Genomic DNA, 22,276 nt, shown 5'->3' on the forward strand with positions numbered 1-22,276 from the left:
TGTATGGTAGTGACCAGAAACTTTAAAATAAAGAATCTCAAATCTTCACTTATTACCTAGAAAATGGTTGATGAAGGGGAGGAATGGAGGCAGGTACCCCTGAACATATTTGTCCTGCAAAGAAATAATGAAATATTCCAGCCACCACCTCGTCATTGCTCCCGTGGGAGAGGTTCTTGACAGCCTTGAACTTCTGATTAAAGAACTCAAGGCTAATCAGGGGAGGGGAAGACAGAGAACTGTGCTCTCTGGCTTCTTCCTCCCTTTCTGACTATGGGGCCAACAGCTAACCTTACACAGAAATGGAAAAGAAAGACCCTGACCCAACGAACTATCTTTATGTCTCAAAGCCCTCTCTGTGAAGTAGATTTTCTTAGGCAGGATTTCCAAACACTGAACCACAGTTTGGAAGGAAGACAGAAAAAGAAATATAGGATGCTAGGATGAGACCAGGAAGGAAGAAATCATGAGAAATTTATATACTGGTAAGAAAGTTTGAGAAATGTCTTTGGGTTCACCCAGAGTTTTCTCCTTGGACTATTTCCAGCGGACTAAGTTTGAAGGTAACCCAACTAGATTTTTCCTGTTGCAAGCATAATAATACCAAGTGTGTGTGTGTGTGTGTGTGTGTGTGTGTGTGTGTGTGTAAATTAGGTGTGTACAGACCTTGCTCATTTCTCATCACTATTGTGTTCAGAGAGAGGTATTATCTTCATCTCACAGATGACAAAATTTAAGGGTAGGGGATAGCACAGCACTTATAAATGACTGATCTGGGGTGTTCCAAAACTGGCTCTCAGACTCCAGAGCCCTCTTGGCCTCTAATGGCCTCCCTGTATTGGGGGGGGCGGATTTTAGTGGAATCTAGTAAGTGAAAATATTCCTTAGTGGTTAACAACTTGTAATGTCTTTAGTTGAAAGTTGGGACGTGGCATAAACCTAGGGTAAGGGGAGGAAAGAAAGAAAAAGAGGAAGCAGTACTTAGGATACGGGCACGGCCATTCTGGAAGGAAGGACCAATAAAATTAAACCAGCTCAGCTTTTCACCCTGGTTGAGGACTGCCCTTGGCTATGTTATCCAAGACATGTAGTACTTAATCAATTCAGCACATACTTATTCGGTGATTGGTTATTTACTGGGTGATTGGTTATTAAGCACTACACTTGGGTTCCCAAGACATAGCCCCTGCTTTTATGACTGACACTCACGCAATGGTTCTCAAACTATCACAATTAGAATATTCTGAGAATCTAAAAGGTCTGAGGCCAGGAACTATAGCTATTTGGATTCACTTGCTCTGAGGGGAGGTCTGGATACTGTTATCTTTTTAAAGCTCTCCTGGTGTTTCTAAGGTATAGCCACAAGTGCGAGCCTGTCTAATGGGGGAGACCAGTTCCCAATGGCAGGACGGGACTGGGTTATATATAGGTTTGTGGAGATAAAACGTCCCTTGGCTTTAGTAGTGGCGATACAATTGTCATTTCCTATCTACTATAGTATGTGAAAGGTTGGGAAACATTCAAATCATTAGCAAATAGATCACAGGCAAAGAGCACGGCGTATAGGCAGTCAGTATTTGTGTCCATGTGTCTCTGTGGGGGCTTGTGGAATCTGATCCATTATCTAAATAAGTGCTCCAAGCAGCCCCCTGCAGGAGCCCTCTCAGTAGGGCATAAAACAAAATTGGAAAACCGAGGGGATCTTAGAAATCTAGCCCAATATTTTTGTCTCAGAGATAAGGAAACTGCTTCAAGTCACAGAACATGTCAGGGGTGGACCCTGGCCACGGGCTCCATTCTTTCAGACCCTCCCCAAGTATCTTAATGGTAAATCATAACCATAACCCTGCATAGGATGTAGCGTTTCATTGCATCAAGTGAAAAATTAGGTGTGTGCTCAAGTCATATTTATAACGAGGCACCCCCCACCCATTGGTAAAATAATAATAATGATAATAATAATAACAAGGTAACACCCTGGGAGGACTTCACTTCTGCCTCTATCCGTATACTGCATACTGAGGAGAACCAAAGTCCAAGTGACAGAAACCCAAGCCAAAGGATCTGGGGACAGTCTGATCATTTTCTTGAGCCCCACGAGAGAAAAAAGAAGACACACAGAGCTTCCCCAGGTAGGTAAAATGCCAAGTTCCTGCCAAGCCTTCTTCACTCTCCCCGGCTGCCTCTCCATCCCTCTGCCAGCTGCTGTTTTCATTGCTGTCGTTATTTATGTTTCTCTGAGGGGAGCAGAATGCTGCCAACCTGCTGGGCCCTCCTCAGACCCCCTCTTCCCACTGTTCCCTAAAGTGCCTTCCATCCAGCCTCCGGCCCATTTCTTTCTCTGGCCTTTACATTGTTCCTCATTCTCCCCGAGGTCTTAAGCATCCCGTCACTTACTTCCTGCCGCCATTGCTATCGCTGCTGCTGTGCTCCGCTGCCATTTTGACTGTAAGCACCACCATTTCCGGTGGAAATTCTGACCACTGGTCCTCAATCCCCAGTTAGGTGGGGTGGATGGCTGCTAATATGGGCTCAGAACACGCAGTGGGTGGAAACACTCCTGTGTTCTGCAGACACACTTACTACCAGGTTCTACTCCAGGACCACACTCTGGCACTCTGCCCTTTCTCTTTAACGCTTTCCTCAGGGGAAGAATATTCTACCTTCTTTTAGTAATAGAGGGCCACCTAGCTACAGACCGTGTCGTCCAGCCTCCTGGAAAGGTAGTCCAGCTTAGGTAGTGGCTCAGTTTGGGCCAATGGATGTGAGTATCACCGCATATCCACTTAGCATATTCTTAGCTTTTTAGAGTCCCCAAAACTATTCGACTGTGACCGTCCCGCATAGTTGTTGAGTCTAAGGACTTTGCCCAGCATCCTGAGTTTGAATGTCAGCTACGTCACCTGCCAGGCGTGTGATCATGGGCCCATCAGTGACCCTTCCGAGCCTTTGTAAGTGGGGAACAACAGTGGTACCTACATCGGAGTGTTGGGGGGATTAGATGGAATACACATGAAATACACACGCACATGAAATACACATGCAATGCACTATTTGGGACACAGTAACTGCTCAGCGCCATCAGCTGTTGTTGGAGTGTACCCTACCAATGATCCGTCTACAGGTTAGGATCTGGGTAAATTGCATACAAAATAAGAAGGTCATGGGCTTTCATCGCTCATGATGACTGATGTCTATTGATGGAAGTTTTGTCATTAGCCAGGGGTTTCCCATCACAGTGGCACATTTTGCTGGGATGCTCAACACAGCCTGGTGACCTTCGACTCTGCCCAATCTGTTCTCTATATGGCTACAAAGGCTATCCCTTTGTTTTTAGGTTAATGCCTACAGTTTTATATTTTCCCAGATTCCCATGAGGAATTCTGTCATATAAACTGTTTTCCCTTAAAATTGCCATTGCTCAGAGATCGGACCTACAGTTCCTGGCACTATTATTCTTTTTATTTTATTTATTTTTTTTAAATTTTTTTTTCAACGTTTATTTATTTTTGGGACAGAGAGAGACAGAGCATGAACGGGGGAGGGGCAGAGAGAGAGGGAGACACAGAATCGGAAACAGGCTCCAGGCTCTGAGCTTTCAGCATAGAGCCGGACACAGGGCTGGAACTTAAAACCCTACAAACTGTGATATCATGACCCGAGCTGAAGTCGGAAGCTTAACCGACTGAGCCACCCAGGCGACCCAGCTCTGTCTTTTTCAAAAGCAATAAAGCCATCTGCACATGATCCCAAGAATCCCCATGAACCCTATGTAGGTTTAATAAAAATAAACCTGTACCTGGATACACAGACAAAAAATAAAATCTGTAGGGGTGCCTGGGTGGCTCAGTCAGTTAAGCGTCTGACTTCGACTCAGGTCACGATCTTGCGGTCCATGAGTTCGAGCCCCGCGTCGGGCTCTGGGCTGATAGCTCGGAGCCTGGAGCCTGCTTCCGATTCTGTGTCTCCCTCTCTCTCTGCCCCTCCCCCGTTCATGCTCTGTCTCTCTCTGTCTCAAAAATAAATAAACGTTAAAAAAATTTTTTAATAAAAAAATAAAAAATAAATAAAAAATAAAATCTGTAAAACAGCATGAAAAAGAAAAGAAACATTTCAAAAGAAGGGCAGTTAGATTAAGCACTCACTTCTCTGCAGTAACAAAGGAAGCAGAGAAAACAGAATAATTTTAATTTTAATGTTAAAGTTTGCTATGTAAAGAAAATAAATTGTCATTTATAACTAGACCACTCCAAAAAGTGCAGCAAGAGTACAACTTGGAAACTAATAGAGACAAAAAAAATCGAATTGTTACAAAGGGTAATGCAAATAAAGCAGTTGGGAAAAGTCACAGCAAATAAGACCACAGATTGAATTCAAACATATCAGTCATTCCATTGAACATAAAAGAACCAGATATTCAATTTGAATAAGGGATGTTCAGATTGCATTTAAAACAAAAGGAAAGTCAATTATACACTGGTTTATAAATATTTTATATATATTTAAAATAGAAGGATACAGAAAGCTTGAGAGTAAAAGGAAGAAAAATCATTTCAATACTAACTTAAAGAAATAACTGTAACTATACTAATACCAGAGTAGTCTTGAAGATGAAAAGCATCAGCCTAGTCTTTACAGAGAAATGGTTTCTACTTAATGAGAAAATGTCCTGTTCACTATGAAGAAATCATTTAAAATTTGAATGTACCTACTGACATGGCCTAAAAATATATGAAGCAGCATTGACCTAACTAAAACCAAAAATAGACAAAAGTGAGAAAAATTTAGTACATCTCCGTAACTGAAAGAACAAAGCAAAAGAAGGAGTATGTAAAATTTAAATAACATGATTAACAAAATAGACCTCAACGACACAACCTCAGAGTATACATAGTTCTCAAGTACACACAGCCATAACATTCTCAATAGAGAATTTATTTCCTAATAAGAGGAAATTAAAGTAGTGTGAATAAAAATCAGTAGAGCATTCCCATAAGTTTGGAAATTAAGAAACAGTCTGCTGAATAATTAATGGGTCTAAGAAGAAATCACAATGGAGAGTAAAAATCATTTTCACTTGGGGCACCTGGGTGGCTCAGTTGGTTAAGCATCTGACTTCAGCTCAGGTCATGATCTCACGGTTGGTGAGTTCGAGCCCCGCGTCGGGCTCTGTGCTGACAGCTCAGAGCCTGGAACCTGATTCTGACAAATTCTGTGTCTCCCTCTCCCTCTGCCCCTCCCCACCTGCACTCTTATCTCAAAAGCAAATACACATCAAAAACGTTTTAAAATAAATACTACTATTTATTTATTATTACATAAATAATAATAATAATAATAATAATAAATAAAACAGGGAAACTGCCAGAGATTCTACAGACATTACAAAGATTGTCAGAGGATGCTATGAGCCACTTTATGTCAATACATTAAATTTTTTATATGAAATGGAGAAATTCCTAGGCAAATTTAACTTACTGTTTAAGAAATAGAGACTGAAGAGTCATATAAAGTCGTATAAGAGTCACCAATTAAAGCCTTTCCCACAGAGCACCTGGGTGGCTCTGTGGGTTGAGCATCCGATTGGTTCAGGCCACAATCTTGCAGTTGGTGAGTTCACGCCCCACATCGGGCTAGCTGCTGTCAGTGCAGAGCTGGCTTCGGGTCCTCTGTCCCCCCCTCTCTCTGCCCCTCCCCTGCTTGTGCTTGCTCTCTCAAAAATAAATAAAACATTTAAAAAATTCTTAAAATTTTTTTTAATGTTTTATTTTTTAAGAGAGAGAGAGAGAGAGCAAGTGTGTGTGAGTGGACGAGGGGCAGAGAGAGAGGGAGACACAGAATCCAAAGTAGGCTCCAGGCTCTGAGCCATCAGCACAGAGCCTGATGCAGGGCTTGACCTCATGAACCGTGAGATCATGACCTGAGCTGAAGTTGGAGGTTTAACCGACAGAGCCACCCAGGCGCCCCAACATAAAAAAAAAATTTTTTTAATAAAATAAAATAATAAAATCTTTCCCACAAATAAAACTCTAGGCCTACCCACATTGTTTCAATGGTGAGTTCTACCAAACACTTAAGGAAGAAATTATAACATGCTTAAATAACTCTTCCAGAAAATGAAAAACAGGGTGTAGTCCCAAAATTTACTTTATGAGACTGGCATGACTTTGCTACCAAAACCTGACACTACAGTCAGAGAAAGGGAAAGCTTCCAGCCTTGTCACTCATGAATACAGATGCAAAAATCTGCATAAAATAGAAGCAAACATATGATCAAGTGATATTTTCCCAGGAATCCAAAGCCTAAGGTCGTTGAATTCAGCATGCATTTACAATAAAGACGTACAAAAAAGTTAAAAAGGGAACTTTCTTAGGCTGTTAGAAGACATCTACAGAGAAAAGAAATCTTTTAACAAACATTCTTAAAAAGGTTGAAAGTTTTCCTCTAAGATCGGAACAGGGTAACAGGAGAGACATACTGTGTTTCAACATCATGCCTTTTAACGTTACTGACGGGTTGAGCAAGGCAAGAAAAGGAAATAAAGGGTTGGGAAAGGAGCGGGCAAGCTGTCATTATTTAAAGAATATAGAATTGTATATGCAGCAAAAAAACAATATAACTATGAATTACTCAAATTCATGAGCAAGTTTGTAACTCTGTAGGCTAAAATCCAGTACACGAAAATCAGTGTTTTCTATACATCATCAATAACAGAATGAAATATTTGAAAGGTTTAATATTAAATGACAGCAAAATACTATACAGACAGGAATAAATCCAAATAAAAAATGCCTAAGGCCCTTCCAGAAAGAACCATAAAAACATATTAAGAGACAGGGAAAAAAAAAAAAAAAGAGAGACACTTAGGGGGCGCCTGGGTGGCTCAGTCCGGCTCAGTCCATTAAGCGTCCAACTTCGGCTCAGGTCATCATCTCATGGTTCGTGGGTTCAAGCCACACGTAGGGCTCTGTGCTGACAGCTTGGAGCCTGGAGCCTGCTTCAGATTCTGTGTCTCCCACTCTCTCTCTCTGCTTCTTCCCCACTCATGCTCTGTCTCTGTCTCTCTCTCTCAAAAATGAATAAAAATGTTAAAAAAAAAATAAGACATTTAGGAAGACCAAAAAAAAAAAAATGGAGAGTTGCCCTATGCACACAGATTGGAAGCTGAATGCAGTAAAAACTGTAATTTCTCCAAATTAATATATACAGTCAGCGTATCTCAGTCAAAATCCCAAGGGACGGTCCTCTCTGCCCTGCTCTGGGTCTATGTGTCCACCCTTACGCTGCAACCACACTCACTTGGTATCGGGGGTACAAGTCCTTTCAGCTTGCTCCTCATCTTTAAGAGTATCTTGGCTTTTTTTTAGCTTTTCACATTTCTTTTTTTTTTTTTTCATGTTTATTTATTTTTGAGACATAGAGAGAGCACAAGCAGGGAGGGGCAGAGAGAGAGGGAGACACAGAATCCAAAACAGGCTGCAGGCTCTGAGCTGTCAGCACAGAGCCTGACGCGGGGCTCGAACTCACAAATCGCGAGACCGTGACCTGAGCCGAAGTCGGAGGTTTTACTGACTGAGCCACCCAGGTGCCCCAGTTTTCTGCATTTCGAAAATGCAGACTCAGTTTATCCAATTCCATTAACCAACAAAGAACGAGCCACACACGCGTTTGGGCGGTAAACTTCCAACAAAGGCAGCAATGCAGGAAAGAGGGAAAAGATGGGCTTTTGGATGGATGGAACTCACGTCATTAGATATTTCAATGGGAAAAAAAGAATGAAATTGTACCCCTATGGCAGAACATAACTAAATCAGTCATAGATGGGTTATAGAGTTTCAACGTGAAAGGCAAGACAGTAACCCTCATAGATGATACGACCGGAGAATATCTCCATGACTCCGCATTAGCGTGAACATCACACACTGCACCCCGAGTCTGTGCCGACACCCATACAACCTGTAGGTGAGTGGAGATTGGCTCCGTCCATGCTCAAACTCTTGCCGCCTTCTGGGAACAATATCCTGTCTGTAGTTTCCACGTGAGGATGCTTCCCTGCTGTGCTGAACCAGGATCACCACCGGGGGAGAGCCCCCTGCACCTTTATTTATAGATAGGACTAGGCTTCTTCTTTTAAAAAAAATTCTTTAATGGTTATTTACTTTTGAGAGAGAGAGCTCAAGCAGGGGAGGGGCGCAGAGAGGTCTGCGAGATCATGAGCTGAGCTGAAGTTGGATGCTTCAGCAACGTGAGCCACCCAGGTGCCCCAGAACTGGGCTTCTTGAAGTACCCGAGTCTGAGAACATGAGAATCAGACATGAACTTGGCAAGAAACCGTGCACCGTTAGAGGACAGACCATGGTTAATTGTTTCCACCCATTCTGAACGTTAGGTGTCAATTTTTTGGATGTGGCTTAGGGGGAAGGTATGGAATTAAGAGAAGAAAAAGGGATGGAAATAAAAAGACTTTGCTCTCTGCCAAAGCGACAGTCAAAAAAATTTTTTCTTGGTGGCTCAGTTAGCAGTGATCTCCCTGAGTTTGAGACAAGAAAAGCTTCAGCGTGTAAGCAAACGGGGCTTAGAGATGGAAGGCACGAGTCAGGTGGGTCCTGAGGGGGATCGCATGTCAGGCAACTCTCCATCATCTCCAAAGAACTAGCTATCAAAGATAAGCCATATTGGACAGCATCTTACTGGAAAGATACAACAGCATCACAAAGCACCTCTCTCCCTTTACTCGCCCCTAAAGTTTCTCTGACCTTTCCCAACATGTCTGAAATTCCCCCTTGGAGGAATTTCTGTCGTTAATGCTTTGATCCTGATTACAACATGAGGAAAGCCACGGTTACCGGCATGTTGGTGTAAATGACTTACTGCAGAGAATAGGTCTTGATGAAGCAAAAACAGGAAGCACTCACACGAGGGGAGGCAGAGGCAGAAAAGCAAGAAGCGAAACTGGAAGAACAGGTGCCCCAAGAAAAGGGAGGGACAGATGCAGTTCAGGTTTGGGGTTAAACCAACAGATCTGGGTTAGCACTGTGGCTGCATCGGACTAGTGATCAGAGCCTCGTTTTTCTTGGCTGTAAAATGGGAATATACACGACCTGCATTTGTTTAAGGATCAAAGGAGAATATCTGTTAAAACACCCGGTGGACTGTTGGACCCAGAGTGAGAATTCATTTTTAGCTCCCATATTGCCAGGGTTTCTTTCTTTTTTTTTTTTTAAGTTTATTTATTTATTTATTTTTGAGAGACAGAGAGAGAGAGACAGAGAAAGAGAGAATCCCAAGTGGGCTCTGAGCTATCAACACACAGCCAGACACGGGGCTCAATCCCATGAACTGTGAGATCATGACCTGAGCCAAAACCAAGAGTCAGACGCTTAACCAACTGAGCCACCCAGGCACCCCCAGGGTTTCATTTTTTAATTTTCCCACCAAGACCAATCTCCCTCAGAGCCAATTCCCTCCTAGTACCTTACATCTATCTATTGATACGTTTAAAAACTTACGTCTGCCTGTGGCTTTGGGATTATGTAAGAAAAGATTCTTTAGAAAAAAAAACCAGCATGAGTCAGTCCATTTTGTACTCCTCAGCTCTTAATATTTGTGGTACTATCTTTCAAAGGAACTATCAGGGACTGGAAGGAAATGAAAATATCATTTGCTTTCGTAGTTTTTTCTTCTCAAGGTGACAGTGTTTTTTATAGCTCTCTCCTGGTGAAATGTATCGAAGTATTGATAAAGGTACATGGTGATCTGAAATCATATAGGAATAGTGTGGACAGGACCCAAGGACAAGGGTATTTAGATAAAAGTCTACCTTCCCTAGAATCAATGATGCTGTCTTCGAACAAGGCCAAGAGAGAACCTAATTTATTGAAAAGGAACATAGCTATTTCTTTCCCTTTGGAGCAGTAGCTTTTAAACCTGAACCCACAGTAAGAAATATATTTTACATTGTGACCTGATACGTACACATCGTGTGTGTGTGTGTGCACGTGTATCAGTTTGAAATAAAAGTTTTTATGGAATAAAACTTACCCTTACTGTATTTCATACACTCAGAAATGTTCCGTTTTACTCTGATCTTTTTAAATGCTGTGTGAGACCATTATATTGATTTTATGTTTCACACTTCAAAAGCCACTGCTTCTGGATTTTACTCGTTTTGCTTCTTTTGAGTGGAAAGCCGCCTCGTGTTAGTTCTAAGTGCACTTAATTTGGTCCGTTCCCATTCCTGGGATCTGTGTCTCCAGAGATAAATGTTAGCTAAGGTAGAAGAATATTGAGAAAAAGGAGTTTGTGATCGGGTTGGCTCATGGACCTGTCATGTAAATAAATGCAACAAGGAAACTCTTACCACCTTTTATATTTCCTGCCCGTTCAACTTTTATGATTCTCTATTTCCTTCTTTTCTTATTTTCCAAAGACTAATTTTCAGCTGGTATTAGGCATAAGAGGCTATCGAAAGTAGAAGACGAGACTAACATTTAACGAGCATCGACTATGTCTAAGGTCCATTATTTCTTCCCGTCAATTGCTCAAGGTATTTTTGTTCTTTTATGTTTCAAAAAGAAGCTTTTACTTTTTTCCTGAGGAAAATAAATTTCATATTTATATTACCTATATTTATATTATTTCCTTTCAATCTATAAAAAAGGGGAGATTTCTCAAGCGTCTCCTTTGACTTACAAAGTTTTACCCACACACATTAAGTATGATTCCATGTTTGCCCTTCGACTTAATATTGTGGCTCACCAGAAACAAAACATACTAGTACCCAAACATGGGTAACCACATTCATCTTGCAGCAAAAGCAAAGTAGGTTGCCCACGGTCCAAACGCTGAAAAACCCGGTTCATGGTAGAACGAAGCCACAAACCCAGATTTTTACACCAAATCCCCACAGTGTATTTCCTTTATGTCAACATAAAGTTAAAACCATGAAAAAGAAAAATTAAACCTTATGTTTGTAATCGGCTAACTCCAGTAAAGCACACGCATATCGCTTCTCTTTGAATTATTTTGTTGTTGTTGTCAGACTCCTATATTTGCCAGTTATTATACAGAACATATGTTGAACCTTCCAGCACGTCTATGTGTATACATACTCCCAGCACACCATTTATCCATTGAGAGCACTCTGGAGCTTATAAGCTACTTCTGTCATTTTTCCCACAAGGATTCCATGTTTTCGGTTGGCCTCACAAAGAAACTCGGGATTCTAATTTATCTTTACACCACAACATTTGCTTTTATATTAACCCCCTCAACGTTGAAGAGAAAAATCAAAATAAAATGCTTTCCTTTTTAACCTCTAGATCTAAGTGAAGCCCGTCAGGGACTTTAAAATAATCACATTATAGTGGATTCTTGCTTTGGTAAACACTTTGCAGGAAGTGAAATAAGCTTTGCCTGTCCTAGGCGAGAGTGAAATCAAACAACAGTGCGTGTCACTTGCCTGAAGTGACAGGAATAAAGAATAGATTGTATCCACTTCTCTGCTCCCACCGAAGCTGCCTCTTTCTCCTGAGATTGTATCGCGGAGATTCCGGGACACCTCTTAACCTACAGGAGACACTGGATCTAAAGCTGAGGCAGGGACCCCATGCCTTTTTCTAATTAACAGCTCTACTGAGATATAATTTACATACCAGAGCCCTGTAGTGATTCTCCCCATAACAAAATCTGTAACTCCGAAACTTGAAAGGCAAATAATACAAACATAAATTTCATGCTTTCACCAATTTACACTCAACCACCCTCCCTTATAATTTTGCTCACTCCCTCTTCCCCATTTTTCTTTCCCACTGGCCCATTCTTTACTGCTCTGTACAGGCTATATTGAACACAGCAGCCCTGGTATTTTCACATGGGAGCGTTCAAGGATTCCATACCAATTATGCTTTATGCCAAGTAGGAACAACCATAGAATAGCATCATTATCCTTGAAAACGCAATCATCGCTGTGTTAGGGCAGAACTACAATTACACCTGATGCTTTCTTTTCAGAGAGAAATAAATTGGCAGTAGGGGTAGATTTCTGAGCTATGATTTTTCCCATCACCATTAACACTTAGTACCCAGGTTTCCCTCATAGCATTTGAATGGTGGCATGGATGGAGACAGATCCCAGGCCAGTGACTAAATAAAAGGCGAGACTGACATCACACACATGAGCCCGTTCTGTCCAAGCGAGGACTTCACATGCCAACCCTCTAACTCATTCCAAACCATCGTCAGGTATGTAAACGTTGCTTTAGTGTCTGAAAGATCTTATGAAAACCCCAAGGAAGTTGACCCTCAGCTGCATTGCATTGTGAGTCTCCGAGATCCTGAGGTTGCGGTGGGAGATGCCATATGACAGAATGTCCTGCTGGAGGTGAATTAATTTATGTTTCTTACTCTTCTATGGCAAAGGAGCATGCCCAACAACTGACTTTGGAACTCACGTCCAGGGAGAGAGAAGACGAAGTCCTGGAATCAATGAAGTAGAGGGTGGGGCAAGGGCAAGGCATCTTTTTTTGTGTGTGGAGAAAAGGGTAAGATGAGTCTTTTGTCCCCCGAAAGGTTTAATCGGGCAGAGGATGTTTTCAGGTTAGTTATCTAAACCCTGAGGGTATAGATTCCTGAAAGGCAAAGTTATCAGTGGAAAAGCTGATTATGAATAAAGCAACCGGGGGTCTGGGGGGGCGGGGATGACTGTAGGGAACTTTTGGCCAAGACCAAAATGGAAAGAGCTGTATTTCTTCAAGGACCACAGAAGCTGGACAGGACAGTCAGGCAGCATCTTGGAGGGAACCGCGATCTCATGTGGGAGTGTGAAGGGCAAATTCACCACAGCAACAGGGCGGAAGAGCGAGACTCAACTCAGGTGTAGAAGTTGTACTGACTTCTGTTGGTCTATGTAAGGCTGAAGATTATTATCATTATCATTATGTTACAATTTATGGAAACGGGATGCATCAGCTTTCTATCACTGCCATAACCAATTACCACAGATCCAGTAGCTTAAAACAACACGAATTGATGGCCTTACCGTTCTGGAGGTTTGGAGTCCAAAAGGGGAGTCTCACTGGGCTAAAATCAAGGTGTTTCAGAGCTCCCTCCTTTCTGGATATTCCAGGGCAGAATTCATTTCCTCGTATGTCTCAGCATCTAGAACCTGCCCATGTCCCTTGGCTGGTAACTCGTTCGCTCTAATGCCTCACACTGAGTCCTTCTGGCACTGGCGTCTCTTTGGCTTTCTTGGTTCTGCCTCCCTTTTCCCCATGTAAGGACCTCTGCGATTATACTGGGCTCACCCGGGGAGTTTCCTCATCTTGAAGTCAGCTGATGAGCTATCTTAATTCTATTTGCAACCTTAATTCCCCTGGGCCGTTAACCTAACACGTTCACGGGCTCCAGGGATTAGAAGTCAGGCCTCTGTGGGGAAGGGGCACTGTTCTGCCTATCCACACACAGGAACTCCAACAAGGATGTACTGAATGTCCCCGTAATGCATTCTGGGAGAAGGAGCACCAGCTAGCTGAGGATTGAATGGAACCGACCCTCGTTCTCAATACTGGCTTGCACGTGGAAGCATAAAAAAGTGCAATCGCCCCGGCTACACCCTCAAGTGTTTTTTAATTTTTATTTATTTATTTTGAGAGCAAGAGACAGAGAGAGCTTGCAAGCAGGGGAGGGGCAGAGAGAGAGAGAGGGAGGGAGAGAATTCCAAGCAGGCTCCACACGTCAGCACAGAGGAAGACTCGGGCCTTGATCCCACGAACCGTGAGATCATGACCTGAGCCAAAATCAAGAGTCGGGTGCTTAAGTGACTGAGCCACCCAGGCGCCCCCACTCTCACCTGTTCTAATTTAACAGAATGGGTTTCAGACATGGTAATATGACCCAGGTGATGGTTATGTGCGGGTGGGGCTGGGAACCACTGACTCAGGAACTAGGACTTGCCATCCTAACTCCAGAGGGTGAGGACAGAAACCCAGATCACATATGTCCTAGAATTCTGGGTTCTTTCCTGACTTCTATCAGTTCAAGTACCACTTTTCTAATTTACCTCAAACCATCAAATGTAATGTGTGGGCTTTAAATACTCTTAGCTTCCCCTAGGGGGAAAAAAATATTATTTAAAATTGCATTTTATACATTTTAATGCACTTTCCCAATCTGTCTAAACTTGTTTTCCAAAAACGCTTTTCACTGAAAAATTACATCAAGGGTCCATCAATAATAGTTTATTTGACTATATACACACCCCGCTCACGAGTAATGAAGAGTTAAACTCTATTTCATTTACTTTAATGAAATCTATTTTCCTGAGGCTTCACTCTATAGTACTTACTTCATAAACACTTTGTGGTACTTCATTCAGTTTATGCTTTTTCTGTGTTGTTACTTTTCTTGTTTTATTTCATTCTTGCATATAAAAATTGTTGGTGGTTGCCATGGCAATTCTAATTGATTTCTTTCTGCTGTTTTTGTAGGCTTTTTAAAAGATTTGCACAATACATCACTCATATTGTTATTTTTATCTCCGTAAATTTGTAATGGTCTCTCCAAAAAAAAAAAAAAGCCATGTAACAAGAGCATCAGACGTTTCTTTGCTCAGTGGTGAAGGCTGGTGAGAACAGCAGAAAACAGGAAGCAAAGCCAAACTGGGAAGGGCAATGAAGAAGAGGGTTACAGTTCAGAAGTAAAAGCGTGTGCCACACAAAAGACAGAGTTCAGGTACCCGACTGAGCGGCCATGCAAGGGTGAGAGATGTGCTTTTACAGAGAATTGAACTTGTCAGTGTGAGTCAGCTCTGGAAGGACCAATAAAGATGGAGAGAGAGACAACCAGGTGACAATGTTCCCATTTTCTTTGTTTATCTCCTGATGGATCTGGAAACCATCTCTGCTACTGCCACACACACACACACACACACACACACGCACGCACACACATATGCACGCACATGCACAGAGAAGCATGCCCTCCCAGAATGCAAAAATGTCTATTGTCAGGAGCAGCTAACATTTCCATAAACCAGAAATGTCTTCTCCGACAGGATGCTGCCTCCTTGTAGGGAATGAGCTACATTCCGTTTGCCGCCCTAGAGATCATCAGAAAAAGTAAAGAAAGATTCCTGCGGATCTGGAATGAATTGAATCAGATTTTAGGTTCGCTGTAGAACTCCAGGAAGTTTACGTATTTTTTTTTTTTTTTACTTACACCACATTTTCACCCAAAAGCTAATTGCGGTAGGATACAAAAAACAAAACAAAACAAAACAAAAAAAACAAAAAACAGAAAAACAAAAACAAAACAAGACACCAATACAACCAAATAACAAGAAAGTAAAGGTAATTTAAAATCATTATGTTGTACACCTGAAACTAATACAATGTTATATGTCAGTTATGCCTCAATAAAAAACCGAAAGTAAGGTACACTGTGAGGTCTGTATGATGCTTAAAGACCAAGTGAGAATCTGCCTCTGAGCTTCTTAGTAGCTAACGCAAGGAGGACAGCTTGATAAGAATCAAGATTCACAGGGGGGCCTGGGTGGTTCAGGCAGTTAAGCCTCCAGTCAAGCGTTCGTGAAATCAAGCCCCATCGCGGGCTTGCTCTGATGGTGTAGAGCCTGCTTGAGATTCTCTCTCCCTCTCTTGCTGCCCCTTCCCCACTCTCTTTCTTTCAACATAAATAAATTAAAAAAAAAAGAATCAATATTTACAGTGTCACTTATCAGGTGCATCGGAGAAACACAATCTTTCCCAGAATTAAGACAAGCAGAAGATTCCCCAGGAGGAAGGGATCGTTGAATGTAATGGACAGTGGCCTCAAGAATTTCCCTGCCGTATGAAGCAACACATATCAGTCACATAGCCACTTTTCCAAAACTCCCATCGACTGAAGTCAAGAGCATAAGGCTGGAGCACTGCTCAGAGGCAGCTGCTGCATGAATGTCAAGAGTTTTGAAAGTCAACCCTACGCTCTAGCTTTGTCTTGGTGGTGGAATTGACATTCCATCTGTCTTTATTGGGGAATCATCAGCTAATTCCCTGAAAGAGGAATTCACATATGAAGAAGGCGGCCACATTGTCTTAGTTCCAGAATCTAGTCTTCCTCTGGAATACTATCTAATCCCCTTCCTTATCATAGTGGGGATCTGTCTCATCTTGATCGTCATTTTCATGATCACAAAATTTGTCCGGGTTAGACACAGAGCTAGAAGAAACAGCCTTCGTAAAGATCAACTTAAGAAACTCCCCGTGCATAAATTCAAGAAGGAATTCTTGGGAACTGGTATGGGGGAGAAGAGAAGAGAAGATAAGATTGGTTTATTTGCTAGAAAGAACTTTCATTGTTTACTAGTGAAGTAGGGAATAAGTGACCAGGTATTTTCTCCACCAGAACAGTAATTTTTGCTTTGAAGCTCATGAACCTAATTGTACATCTTCCCTGGGCAGATTATTTAAAATGTTTTCGTTATTATCTCTCGTGAAACCTGTATGTGTTTGAACCTAAATGTTCACTCTTCCATCATTTACTTGAGGAAACGTATTCTAGTTGACTTAAGCCCTGGTCTATTTTGTTATTAAATTGCACAATTAAGTTTTGCAAAAAACCCCGCGTACTCAGAAGACAAAAGGTCTCGGGGACAGTAAACATGATTCATCTGAGGAACCCGTTGTAAAAATTACATTACACAGGCCTATGTGAAATATGCAAAAGCTTGGGAAAATAAATGCCCGGCATAACCTACCATAAAACTTTTAGATAAATTATTATGACCCTATTCCTCTGGTACAAGCGTAAATGTGTTTCCGATAAATGCATTTTATTGTGTTTTGCTTCGTAAGACCACCCTATTATAAATTCAGGATGGTTAAAAGAAAAATGCAAGATCGTCTCTTCCTTTGGCAGTCAGAACAAGGTTTTTTAAACCAAAAACATATGTTAAAATGTACCTCCACATGTGCCAGCTCGTTACTGACTGATTACTGACATGTGTTTGGGCTCCAGGGACCTCAGCTTTGCTCTCTGCTTCTCTCCTCAGCTCAAGACCATGCGTCTCTCTTTCTCTCTCTCACACACACTAACACGCACACCACACGTTGGGAATTCAGACATTTAGCAGGTAACAGGGACCTTGGAGTTCAGAGTAAACACGTTCCTTGATGGAAGAACAGTGTGGGACGAGGCACGCAGTACCTTACCCTGGGTGGGGGGGGGGCCACGAGCGAATGGTTCTTGCCAAATTCTGAATACCCCCTCGAGCTTGTCTTGCTCGTTGGCTCGATGGTTTTCCTCTGAATGTTTCAGTCGTGTGCATGACGTACTAAAAACAGAGAATTTCTTCATCGGTTCTTCCCTACAGGTAAGTGAACCCACCATACTGCTTGGTGGGACCCTCTTAGCAGCTTACGGTGAGAATACGGCTTCGCGAACAATCTAGTCTTGTTCCTCTCGGTTGCCAAACCCCGCGTCTGGTGGCCATGGGAACGGGCCACACGGACCCCCGACTGTGGGGAGCGAACCCACAAGGGCCCTCCAGCTGGTACCCTCTGGAACCCCCCCACCACATCTGGGCTTGGTGCTGAGGCCACACTTCCCAGGCTGCTCTTAGCCAGGAGCTCAGGGGGGCAGGGAACTGTGTGAGGCCCATGCCTGGGAGACCCGGGGGTCTTTTCACAGCTCCAGGACTCCTGACACCCTCGCTGAGGGGGATGCTTCAGTCCTTTTTCTCTCCTCCACTCAGAGTCAGACTAGCACCGGGCCTGAAGACACAGAACTTTTCCAGCTCCTTCCCCGTTTTTTCTCACACAGACAGTTCCCCTGAGGAAACCTTTGCCTATTTTAATCCTGGCTTGGCATCTGCTTCTTGGAGGACCAGGACGGATATAACATACTCTGTTTAGTTTCAAAGGTAGGTGATGTCACCTACGCTTAAGGAAATACATCCCCGCAGGGCGCCTGGGTGGCTCAGTCGGTTAAGCGTCCTACTGGCTCAGGTCATGATCTCACCGCTCTGGAGTTCGAGGCCCGAGTCGTGCTCTGTGCTGACAGCTCAGAGCCTGGAGCCTGCTTCGGATTCTGGGTCTCCCTCTCTCTCTGCCCCTCCCCCGCTCACACACTCTCTCACTCTCAAATATAAATAAATGTTAATTATTTCTTTTTTTTTAAAGGAAAGACATCTTCCCAAAGACGGCGGCTCTCAAATAGTTTTCTGCCTGGAAGGGATGTATTACATTTTGAGCCTGATCTTGCCACACCCATAGATTTGGATCCTGAATTGAACCAGATTAAAATGCCTTATAATTGATGTTCCAAAATAAATTCCTAATTTATTCTCTTATCCCAAAAGTCACAATGCTTCCTCTAAGCCAAAAGTCATTGACAATCAATCCATTCTTCCTAAGAACGCTGAGACTTGGTTTCCTAGGGCTCCACTCTCGCATAAATCCTACCTGTAGATTTCATCAGTCGGAATGTACGAATTAGGGTATGTTCTGCGGCCTAAATCTCAGCCTTTCTCCTGACTGACAATATTGGCAATATTCAGCCTCATATTGTTGCTTATACGAGAGATCCGTCCCGACATCATGTGGACAGGTAAGCATACATGTAAGATCACTCCAGGAAATGCAGCTTTTTGGGGTTCTTTGAAGCCGCCATCAACCCCTTCCCCCCCCCCACCCCGCCCCTCAGAATTTGGAACCACAATGGAGTCAGATACAGACCAAAAGATTATCTTTTAATATTTGGTAGACCTTCTATCTAGACCATGGGTTGCCCATCGAACCTCCTAGTGCAAACAGACGACTGAAGGACTCCCAGCTGTGAGCCAGAGCATGGCCATGGATAGAGCACTGCATGTGGCCAACGAATGATTCCAGAGAGAGGAGCAAATCCTTCCTGAGAACAGGCCAGCTCAGAAATAAAAGTGTCAGTCTATTCTCCCCCTCACGACTGACATAAGTTACTTTTGCTCTCTTGGGAAGTAGTGAGAGGGAGGCAGAAAGAAGCTTCCTACTTCTTCTGCAAAGACAGCGTTTTTATTGTGTGGGCCACGATGGAAAATCAGAGAGTAAGACAGAGAAAGAGCTGGTCCCACCAAACCCCAGGCCCTGATCTACCACCGGGGAGGTCAGCCGCATTAACTCTGTGCGCAAAGGACAGAATGTCGCTGGGCCACCTCGGGTCTGGGGCTAGCCAGGGTAGACGCTGTGCGGAAAACAAAGCAGACTTTCCTTTCCTTCATTTCATTACTCTTCACATGTTTCAGAACAATTCATTCAGGATTCACATAAAGTTAGCTATGGGCTTTTCTAAAGAGAGCTCTTACATCTTAAAAATAAATCCCAGGCTTTTAAAGCTCTGTAATTATCCTGTCTGTTATCTCGTCCGCTGTTTCGTCTCCCATTTGTTCCCTTGATCCTTTATCTGGATGGGGGTTTGCCATTTTTACATGGTTAAAGCACATTCGGGATATTTTCAGAGATGGGGAGGTAGGAGAAGAGATATGTCACAGTTTGTATGACTTACTCATTTTTCTGGAAATTAACTCCTCAAGCACCTGATGAGTAACAGGCACCTGGGCATGTGGATTTTGAATAAGAATCTCCCTTGTATCATTTCACTGCTGTGATCACATTTAAGGATGAAAATTCCTACCATTTCCTACTCCGTGGCACTTATATCTTTAGTTGCATTGCCTTGTTTAAATTGCATATTTTTAGGGACCCCATTGTTACTGATTCATATAACTGATTGAGACCTCAGTGACCTCTGTGGAATAAGCTTGTTCTTTCGGGAAAGATGCGTAGAAAAAATGTGGATATACATCTCAGGGGAAAAAAAAAATCATGTGTGACCGAAATACCACATAAACAGATGTAAATTTATGTAGAGTTTTCTGATTTAAAAAGTATTACATACTCATGCAGAATTTAGAAATGACAAAAAACATATAAAATGAAAAAAAGCATATAAAGTAGAATAAAAGCCATCTTTTAAATTATCATTTGATGCAACCATTAGCATTTGGGCATCTTCCTTTGCGGTGTTTTACCTCTCACACTCATACACACAATGGATCGTACTAAGTAGGGCTTCATAACGAACTTTTTCAGACTGTGAGTCCTTCCAAATACCATGAAGTAGACATTAAAATGTTTTTTAATGATGGCATACACACGAATTTATCATTGAGTATTTTATCCGACCCCTCTCCTTTTTTTTCTTTTTTTTTTTTATTATTTTATTTTTCATCATGATCCCCATCACCTATTTAACCCAATCCCCACCCCCACCCCACCTACCCTCTGGTAACCATCAGTTTCTTCTCTGTAGTTAAGAGTCTGTTTCTTGGTTTGACCCTTTCTCTCTCTCTCTCTTTTGTTCCTTTGCTTGTTTGTTTTCTTTCTTAAATTCTATGTAGGAGTGAGGTCATATGGTTTTTGTCTTTCTTTGACTGACATTTTGCTTAGCACTGTACTCTCTAGATCCATTCATGTTGTTGCGAATGGAAAGATTTCATTCTTTTTATGGCTGAGTAATATTCCATGGTGTGTATATACCTCACGTTCTTTATCTATTCATCTATGGATGGACACGGCTTGCTTCCATATCTTGGCTGTGGTAAATAATGCTGCAATAAACATCGGGGTGCATGTATCCCTTTGAACTAGTGGGTTTTTTTTGTATTTTGGGGCTAAATACCCAGGAGTGCAATTAACTAGATTGTAGTCTCATTCTATTTTTTTCTTTTTTGAGGAACCTCCATACTGTTTTCCACAGTGGCTACACCATTTAGCAGTCCATTTTTTTTCAACCAGTCCAGTCTTAAACATATAATACTTGTAACTCCAAAATTTTCACCACTGTAAATAATGGTATCATAAATGTATTTATACAAAGTTTTTTTTTTTGGTTATATTGCTATTTCCATAGGAAATAAAACAAAATTACTGAATTACAAGATATTAATATTTGAAAGGCTAAGATCAAATGGTAGGTTATTAACTTACTCTGGGGGAGTACCCAACGAAGACACTTTTCTTCTGGTATCAGAATAACCCGGGAAGTCAAATGAACAGAAGTTCTTTCAAGGAACGTAGAATCAGAGCCAGTGTTGGCAGTCTTGAGGGATATTTCATCCAGGTCATGGGGAGTTCTGATACCTCTGACTTCTTCAGTTGAGTTGATATCTTTATGCCAAAACATTTTGTCATCACAAACCTTATTTATGCTGCAATTTAGACAGCTCTTGGCTTGCAGTATTTACCACAATATAAGGCACTTTAAAACTCCACCTGTGCCCAGATCCCTCCCCACCGTCAACAAAGGGCTTCATTTGTCCCAGCTGAAATGTCAGCTACCTGGCCCTTGGTGGGGCTGGGGCTTTTCCAATGAGAACGTGCTGATGTAAAGAACAAAAAGACCGATATGCACTGGAGAATTAAAGTTCACAAGGGAGGAACTGAGCACCTACAGTCGCGGGGGACAGAGTCAGGTGACAAACACTGAAGAAGCGAAAGAGGCACTGATGGCTTAGATGTAGTTATGATAGATGCTGCTACTGGTAAAAGACTGTAATTTCCATTTTTTTCTCATTTTACATAAATAACTGACTTATTATATACTTCTGACTTTTCTATCTTTCTTCTGACAGTTCGAATATGTTTTCATTTCTCTTGGGAATTGGGAGAATTATCTATGTATTTCTTGAGCTCTCGTTCACCCCAACCTTCCCTCAAAGGTAGGCTTGGAGTCAGATGTGAAGTCAAATTCAAATATACCTGGAGAGGGGTGCCTGGGTGTCTCAGTTGGTTAAGCGTCCGAATTAGGTTCCGGTCATGATTTCATGGTTCGTGGGTTTGAACCCTACATCAGGCTCCCTGCCTGAACAGATCCTCTGTTCCCCCCCCCCTTCTCTGCCCCTCCCCAACTCTCTTTCTCTCTTGAAAATAAATCAAAACACTTAAAAAATGTATCTGGAGATTGAATAAGAAACTAACAAGGAAGAGGGCTTGTTACTAGGGCTACTTACAGTTGGAAAATCCAAGTTACTTTATAGTTCAACATGGATATGTCTGCATGTCTAAAAGGAACACAAGAAATTTAGGCACTCTGATGTGCAGCTCTTTGAAGGCTAAATTATATCAATTAGCTCCTCAATGACTGCCTTTTGGGAGTTTACAGGCCACGGGAGTATCCCTCAACCAGACAGATCTTTTTTTTTTTTTTAATGTTTATTTATTTATTTTGAAAGAGAGAAAGAGA

The sequence above is a fragment of the Acinonyx jubatus genome, chromosome D4 (assembly GCF_027475565.1).
Source record: "Acinonyx jubatus isolate Ajub_Pintada_27869175 chromosome D4, VMU_Ajub_asm_v1.0, whole genome shotgun sequence".
Taxonomy (NCBI): Eukaryota; Metazoa; Chordata; class Mammalia; order Carnivora; family Felidae; genus Acinonyx; species Acinonyx jubatus.